The sequence below is a fragment of the Cucurbita moschata genome, unplaced genomic scaffold (genome assembly GCF_002738365.1).
Source record: "Cucurbita moschata cultivar Rifu unplaced genomic scaffold, Cmos_1.0 Cmo_Scf00065, whole genome shotgun sequence".
In the NCBI taxonomy this organism is placed as follows: Eukaryota; Viridiplantae; Streptophyta; class Magnoliopsida; order Cucurbitales; family Cucurbitaceae; genus Cucurbita; species Cucurbita moschata.
In genome coordinates this window covers 216,958-226,191 of record NW_019268581.1, presented here as the reverse complement: position 1 = coordinate 226,191, position 9,234 = coordinate 216,958, and the positions used below count along the sequence as shown (strand labels likewise).

The following is a 9,234-nucleotide window of genomic DNA, read 5'->3' as shown; positions in this document are numbered from 1 at the left end:
TAATGCTCTTTTTGAAGTCCAGCCCAAGACGATCTTCCTTACAAGGATTGTGACAACAGATGACCTATTTGACGACAGCGGACAACATAATGAAAAGTTCCTAGAAAGAATACAATAGAACAATTTGTGTAATGCTATTTTTGAAGTCCAGCCCAAGACGATCTTCCTTACAAGGATTGTGATAACATAATGAAAAGTTCCTAGAAAGAATACAATAGAACAATTTGTGTAATGCTCTTTTTGAAGTCCAGTCCAAGACGATTCTTCCAAGAATGTTTCATTCTCTATTCTTATCTCTTCTTGGTTCAGTGTTTAAAAACCACATTTTAAATATAATATTGTTGGGTTTTTTTTTTCAAAATTATCCTTTTTTCTTTTGAAGGGGCATTTCGAGAATCAAACTCGAGACCTCTTGCATCCAAAACAAGAATCATAGCACTAGACCAAATGCCCTTATTATGGACTATATATTAAGTTGTTTATGGAATGTATCATCATTATTTCATTTATTTTCTTTGTTAATGAAATCTATGAACAATTATTATTATATTGTTTGAGAAATGAACATAGGGGCATTATGAGAATTGAACTCGGGACCTCTCGCACCCTAAGCGAGAATCATACCACTAGACCAAATGCCCTATTTAAAATAAATGCAACATTTTTAACTCCTACTCAATATATTTTTTTCTCTCAAATTTGAAATCTATTTTCTTGAGCGGTTGTTGGACTATAAAACAAAAAGTTGATGGTCTAGTATTTTACTTGTAAGTAAGACATGTAATATTGAATTGTTCTAATATGCAAGTGTTATCAAATAAACTACAACCCAACAAATGAATCAAACTAATCAGTTTGGGTTGGGTTGAATTTATTCGGCTCAGTTCATCAGTTTGTTTGATTTAATTCTTCTATTTTGCTTCGTATGACAAGAAAATGAAGTTGTATTGAATGTACCATAGTTTGATTTATGACAAACTCATATGAAATATAATTGCATTAATAGTACTAAGAGTTGGAGTCTATAAACATTTCATGAACTTAAGTGCAACCACTACAACAAATAATAGATATGATAGCTTATGAAAAACGCTATCATAGACTTTTAATAACGTTTTTCAAACGTCGTGACAGCCCATGTTATTAAAAGTTTGAGACTTTTTATATCGTTTTTTTATATCTATAAAAAAATGCTATAATAGAGTATGATAGTATAGCTTATATAAATTGCTATAAAAACATTTTATAGCATTTTTTTTAGAGCTATAATATTTTTAATATAACTAAAATATTGGCTATTTTTAATTTATAAAAGCATTTTCTTAATGTTATAATATAGTATTTATAGCTTTAATCTTATGTTATGATAATGTTATTTAATGATTTATAATTACTATAATTAATGTAATAATTTTTTAATGACATTTCTTTTATGTCGTATAAATTTTATTATAATTTTTATTTTTGATTAAAAGACTCAGACAATACTATTTTAATATAATCTAACATGAAAGAATATTTTATAACACAATAAATATGAAGGGACTTCCATTCATAATTCAAATTTTACAATCTGCTTATCCATTACAAAATAAAGTATTCAATTTGATGAACATAAAATTTAGGGAATATTTAAGAAACATATTACTAGAAACTGCAGATGAAGAAGAATAGAGACAATAACAATTCCTAGGCTCGGTACTTCCAGCTCTTTTAATATGTTGTGCAGTCGATGCCTTACTAGTCCATTGTCTCTATAATGTTGTCCAACGTCGAGAAAGGAATAGTAACAGATAATGGAGTAATTTGTTAGCATGTTTCACTTGTTCCTGCAATTTTCATAAAAAAAAAAATAATGTGGATGATGTGCCAAACATCAGCAAGATATGAGAACTACTAAAATGATTATATTAGTATTATCATACTTCACAATCACAGGTTCACTGAAATTAACTATCTCGTTTTAAGGAATAGGAGCAGAATTCCACCCAGACAAAACTTCTTCTAAAAAAATATTTATGCAAACAAGAGATTACAACACTGTCAATAGAAGCACCAAACACTTAGGATCAAAGCAATTAAAAATAGTATTTATTTAACTTCAATTTAGCATAATTTAGTGCAACAAACCCGTGGGGCACACAAGCGTAAACTCTAAATGGCACAAACATTCAGCAAAGGAAAGGGAGAAAGAGAGAAAGAAAGGTTGGACAGTGATTTTCGCCTTACCCTTTTTTTTCTTTTTAAACCCAACTTTTCTTTCTTAAAAAAAATCCAAATGTCTTTTTTAACCCAACTTTTCACCATCTTTCAAAAAAAAAAAAAAAAAATGTTCAGCTTTTTTTTTCTCCCTCTTTCATAACATAATATTTAAAATGCTATACTTAAAAGCTATGGAATGCCATATTTAGTGCAATGAACTCATGCTTCATTAAATACGAGATAAACTTTAGTTAAGTAACTGGAATTTTAAATTACTTCATGTGGAACTTCAATTACTCTACGTTAGCTATTGATTTACCAATTGGACACGAGTTCTTGGATTTAGGGAATTGTTTTATGTAATTTTCAACTACAACATATGTTTTCAAATTTTAATTTTTAGGTCATAATTTAGGTAGTGGTTGTATATTATGGATGAACACTTGAGTTTCTATCTCGTTCACCACAATTACTCTAGTTTTTGTTTGAAGGCTTTAATTGTCATCTATGGCTTACTATGGCTTCTTTTTGGCTCCAACTCACGAAAATCTACAACAAGTAAAATAACCAAATTAGGTTCCTCGGCAACGGCACCAAAAACTCGATCACTTGTGGATGTATTTATTAAAATGATGTAAAACTCACAAGATTATGTTCAAGTATACACTATCACAAGTAGGAAGTAATAAATAAATTATCGATTCCACAGAGAACCTATCCTTTTGGTAAATTTAATTGCTGGAAATTAAGGGAGTTTTTAGGTAACATTCAAATTGATGTTGGTGATTTTGACTACTTAAACAAAATTGAAGCAGAGTGCCACTACTAAATAATGAGAAAATCAACTATAATGAGGAACGTTTGGCTAGGAGAGATTAAATAAATAAGTTGTTGAGTTTTGGGTAGATTTCAGTTCCTTTTAATAGATTCCCAAGCCCACTTCTGAGGGTCATGAATGATGATTATTTTCATAATCGTTGTAATTTCTATCAGCAAGGCTCTAGGAGAAGAATTATTCCTAACCCTATTATTACCCTTCAAGTTTTCTCGCTATGGAACTAGAGTATTAAAGAGGATTTCATTGCTCCCTCTCTTCTCCCGAATAAGAGAACAACGATGTATGTAAAGTAGTTAATTAAACACACATATAAATCATTAACAACAACTCTTTAATAAACTAAAATCATACCGTCAACATAGTTAAACTATATAAAACTCTCTCGCCTACCCTATAAAGTTTAGCTCTCCATACAAACTGAATTAAACAAAGAAATTCGCATTTCAATCATGTATAATTGATGGAATGAGAAAAGAGAATAAGGAAATAGAGAGTTATCCCAGTTTGTTGTCGTTCGTCAATGGAAGTTCCCTTCCCTTGAGCTCTCACGTCCACCTCTTTGCCCTAATCAATCCTTATTGGTCTCCTTTCCCTTCTGCTGTCAACAGGTGCTAGATTAGGATTTTCTTCTTCTTCTATGGTTTCACAGCCGTTCACAGCAGCAGAGGCTACTGTTGTCTAATCCGATTTCTCTCCCCAAGTGTGGCCCCTCCCTATTTTAGGTATCCTTTTCCTTTTATAATGCTTGTTTCTTCTAATTTAGGGCTGAGAAAGGATAAAATTGTCCACCTATGATGTTTTTAATTTGGTAGCCAATGATCCACGTGGACTGCTGATGTGGATTAAAATTTTCAATTTTCAGGTCATCCCCGAAAAGTTTGCTTTCCGGATTGCTTTAGCATCAAGGTTAGCAATTTATTTCCAGATTTGCAAGCAGTGCTGTTTCCAGATTTGCTATAGCATCATGGTTCAGTATAAATGTTCTGAAATTTTACCAAATAACTCAATTAAGTGTACAATTATGTTCGATTTATGCAAATTGATCTTCTTTTCATATTAAACCCCAATTGGCTATTCCATATATACTAATTAGAATAAATGGAGCAATTAATGAGAAAAAGGTGAGTATAAGTGCAAAATTAACGGTAAAAAGACTTGATATAACTCTACTTTTGGAAAGTTATCACACCCCAAAACTAAAGAGATTGCTCATCCTTGAACTCGTAAACAGAGCGGTGTACCGGTTTGATCCTAAGTTGTGGAAAGGATTGAGTTTGCTCTTGCACTCGTAAAAGAAGCGATGTAGTGGTTGGGCTCGGGCTCTGATTCGAGGAAAGAGTCAGAAAGTTTTATTCAAATTTTCAAGAGGCGCTTGGGGAGTGGAGTAGGTCGAGTATGGCCAAACCACTATAAAACTACGGTGTTATATTTTCTAACTCTTTCTCTATTTAAATTCATTTTTCTATTTAAATTCTAAATTATTGTTAATTTTTATTGCATGGTATCAAGTCTTATTGTTTTTTTTAAAAAAATTATTGTTGAAACCCTCTTCACCCCTTCTAGGGTTGTCATATCGATACAACAAGCTCTCCATACAAACTGAATTAAACAGAGGAATTTGCATCTCAATCATGTAAAATTGATGGAATGAGAAAAGAGAATAAGGAAATAGAGAGTTATCCTGGTTTGTTGTCGTTCGTCAATGGAAGTTCCCTTCCCTTAGCTCTCACGTCCACCTCTTTGCCCTAATCAATCCTTGTTGGTCTCCTTTTCCTTCTGCTATCAACAGATGCTGGATTAGGATTTTCTTCTTCTTCTCTGGTTTCACAGCAGTTCACAACAGCTAGGCTACTGCTGTCTAATCTGATTTCTCTCCCCAAGTGTGGCCCCTCTATTTTAGGTATTGTTCTCCTTTTATAATGCTTGTTTATTCTAATGTAGGGCGGAGAAAGGATAAAATTATCCACCTAGGATGTTTCTAATTTGGTAGCCAATGATCCACGTGGCTGCTGATGTGGATTCAAATTTCCAGGTCATCCCCGAAAAGTTTGCTTTTCGGCTTCAGCATCAAGGTCTGTAATTTATTTCTAGATTTGTTGATTGCTTCAGCATCAAGTTCTGCAATTTATTTCCAGATTTGCTATAGCATCGTGGTTCAGCATAAATGTTCTAGAATTTTATCAAATAGCTCAATTAAGTGTACAATTAAGCTCGATTTATGGAAATTGATATTCTTTTCATATTAAACCACAATGGGTTATTTCATGTATACTAATTAGAATAAATGGAGCAATTAATGAGAAAATGGTGAGTATAAGTGCAAAATTAACTGTAAAAAGACTTGATATAACTCTACATTTGGAGAGTTATCAAAAAAGGAAAAAAAAGAAGAAAAAGAAACAAGGTTGAAAATTACCAAAAGAAGAGACGAGGAGCAATATCATAGCGAAAGCCATGTTGGAACTAAGTTTGTTTGCGATTATGTTGTATTGTAAATGGTTTGATGGGATGAAGTTAGTTTCATTGTTGTCCATCCCATTATATAATCTTTGGGACAATATTCAATTAATTTGCTAATATGAATTTTAGAAATACAACATTAATGGGATGTTATGAATTTAATACAATAAGGTTACCATTTACAAACTTAATGTAAAGATCACAAGAGGGATGCAAGTAATGAATTGGGATCAAGTTTTTATTTCTTCCAAAGGATGGAAAGAATTAAAAAATATATATATCATTTTAATCTCACCCTTAAGAAATATTTTTTGGGTTGACCGGTTACAACAGCTCAAGTCCACTGCTAATAGATATTATCTGCTTTGATATGTTATAATAGTCTAAGCTCACTGTTAACAAAAATTGTCTTCTTTGATATGTTACAACCGTCCAAGCCCACCGCTAAAAAATATTGTCCGTTTTGAGCCGTTACATATTGCTCTCAGCTTCACGGTTTTAAAACGTGTCTGCTAGGGAGAAGTTTCTACGACATTATAAGGAATGTTTCGTTCCCCTCTCCAATCGATGTGAGATCTCATAGTTACATTTTTATTATACTTCGAAGTTTAGTTTTCATTTGGTTATTGGTTCGAATATTTTACATTTTACTCCTAGTTGTCAGTAATGCTCAATTTGGTCTTTAGCGTTATCTTTTGGTTAATTAATTTAAAATAATTATGATGCTGATCCATTTTGTATCATATCGAAGAGATTCCTAGGTTCGGGTCGAAGAAGCAATGTCACTCGATCACTATCAAACCGACTGCAATCTTTTTGGTCCGTGAGGATCCCAATCCCAACAGAGCACCTTCTACTTCTAATAGGTCATGAACTAAATCAGAATCATTCTCAAGAGTGCATAAGAAGTGTTCCCATTTTATTCATCGGGTCCGGATAGAGACCAAAGGTCTTGAACGACTGATCAAGCAGAACAACTCAAAAGATAAAAAAGTATCTTCTTCATAAAATTTTTTAAAATTTATTTAATTCTTTTAAACATTTATAGATATTAACCTTACAAACCAAAACATTGTAATTAGTAAAAATTCATGGATGAAAATGTAAATCATGTGTAACGACTCTAATTTTAAGGTATGCAATATACATATTAGGAGAGTTTTCAAATTTTTCATGAAACCTTGGAGCCTTTAATATAAATATTTCAAATATTTACTTGACAATAAAATTTAAATTAATATAAAGTAGTAATTATGAATGTTTTTAACTAAAAAATGTGATGACTCTTTAAAAAAAACACCATAAGTGACCCTATTGTTAGAATTAAAAAATACACACATGTAAGTCTTTCAATGTCTAATGGGACCTAAAATCATATTTTGGTTTTAGGCTTATTTACGACAAGGTCGTAGTTCAGGACTGGTGAGGAAGGTGAAAACATCAACCATGTGATGACTCCAATATTTTTGTGTTTTAAAATACATCTACTTCAATTTGTTTTATGTTTTCGGGTACAAACATCAACCATGTGGCACGCGAGAGGGACGAGGAGATTGAACTGATTCTGATCTTTTAATAACTTTCAGAGTATTGTATTGTTTTGTTTAATGAGTTGTGCCCATCTTATAGAGTGAAAAGTCAAAATTAAGTTGTAGTCTTGTTGTTCGTTGTTCGCTGCCACCACAGATTCCTTTCCCTCTCGCACATAATCCCACACAAACAAAGTAAGGATTTGAGCATGAAGTGGCTAATCGAGAATGCTCATAACATCCATATTTATTGATTTTAGTAGAAAGATTTTGATTTTCAGTAGCAAAGTCATTTGCCTGCAAGATATATGACAACTAAAGTATAACTACCCAAGCCCTCCACTAAGAGATATTGTCCGCTTTGGCTTGATATGTATCGTCGTCAGCCTCATGGTTTTAAAATGTTTCTATGAGGAAGAGGTTTCCACACCCTTATAAGGAATGTTTCGTTCCCCTCTCCAACCAATGTGGGATCTCACAATCCACCCCTTTGAGGGCCTAACGTCCTCGTTAACACACAGCCCGGTGTTTGGCTCTGATACCATTTGTAACAGTCAAGCCCAACTCTAGCAGATATTGTTTGCTTTGGGCCATTACAAATCGTACGAAAGCCAGTCACCAGACGACGCAAAGCACTAATCAGAGTAGGGCTAGACCCTCTCCATAGTAGATGCGTCATAAAACCTTGAGGTTGACGACGATACGTAACGGCCCTATAAAACGTTCTATAAAACGACACAATTCACGCAGTCATCTCTCATCTACCTCAATCGCTCATCCACAATCATCATACTTGAACTCATAAATCATAAAGAAAAAGCAATTTTTCAATTTAATCTAATATGTAGTATTGAAATACATGGTTTTATCACAGTCTTATTCATTTGTGTAAAGCATATTGCGATGAAAATAATGGTATTTATTGAATAGTTGTTGAGAGCCACTTCTTAGTTTTGAGTGGTATCACTGATGTTGTCATGGTGGAAGCTGAAGTGTGGCGGCGGGCTCTTAGGTATGCAAAAACACCGCCCAAATTTGCACTCACAAACCTTAGGATTAAAGAAATCTTGGATAGTGTTTCACGTAATATGAATATGACTTCCTTGTATTCCCAATGGTTTGCTTGTCACGGTTCATCAAACAAAGTAATACTCAAATTAATATCAAAATCAATCTAATGACTCAAAAAATTCGATCAACTCAACCCAATCTGTGCAGTTTGAGTTAGGTTATGAATTTATTTGGACTGAATTCAAATAACTAAAAACTTTTCTCATTGAGTTGGTTTAAGGGTTCTCCCGAAACAAGATTGGATTGACCGAACCAATCTGGTTCGAGTTCAGTTATGAACTTATTTGGACTAGATTCAAATAACTAAAAACTTTTATGATTGAGTTGGTTTATGGTTCCCAAAACTAGATTTAACCAAAACAATCTAAATTTATTGTTAATTTTAAAATATGCATTTGTTGTGTACAATACAATTATATGTATTTATTTTATTTCATAATTATTTTTTTGATTATTTATTTTCTACCATATCTAGTAAAAGTAATTTTTCAAAACATATGTTGAATTGAGTTCTACTGAGTTCGTTTTTTGGTAACCCTAAAACTTATTGATTTGAATCTTTATACAATCAAACTTACGTTTAATTTTAAGATATACATGTTTGCCTACAAAATATACACAAAATTGAATTGCAAATCGTAACCAAACGTATGAAAATAAATAAACATATATTTTACAAACTAATGTTTTATTTTTATCAAAATAAAAAAAAATTTGAATAAATAACACGAACTACCTGAACCAACTATCTATCCCAAAAATTTATGGTCGAGTTAGATTGAGTTGGATTCATTATATAATAACGGTTGTTTATGCTGAAAAATTTATAATGCAAATAATTGGGTTCGGTTTACAAAATGTCATAATCTGACCTGACCCGACTCAACCCTCAAACACTCGTACATTTTTTAATAACTACAAGATACCTGTATCGAAGACGGTGAAGAACAAGATGATTGCACCTAGGAAAGCCAACTTGATAGAAATATTCTTGTCCATGACTAAGGGATTTTAGAGCTTTTTGGGTGCTCATAATTCTACCCAACTCTTATATAATTGATAATATTTACTGGCTTTCCAAATTAGGTAACATGAAACCAAAATATGGTATGATAATTAAAAGGGGAAGATTCA

General features: G+C 32.3%; 1 non-coding gene across 1 annotated transcript; it reads right to left on the bottom strand.

The window, feature by feature from the left end:
• Positions 1-569: 569 nt before the first annotated feature.
• On the bottom strand, positions 570-641 carry TRNAP-AGG. The gene has a single exon. It is a non-coding gene; the product is annotated as a tRNA-Pro (tRNA).
• Between the last annotated feature and the right edge of the window lie 8,593 nt (positions 642-9,234).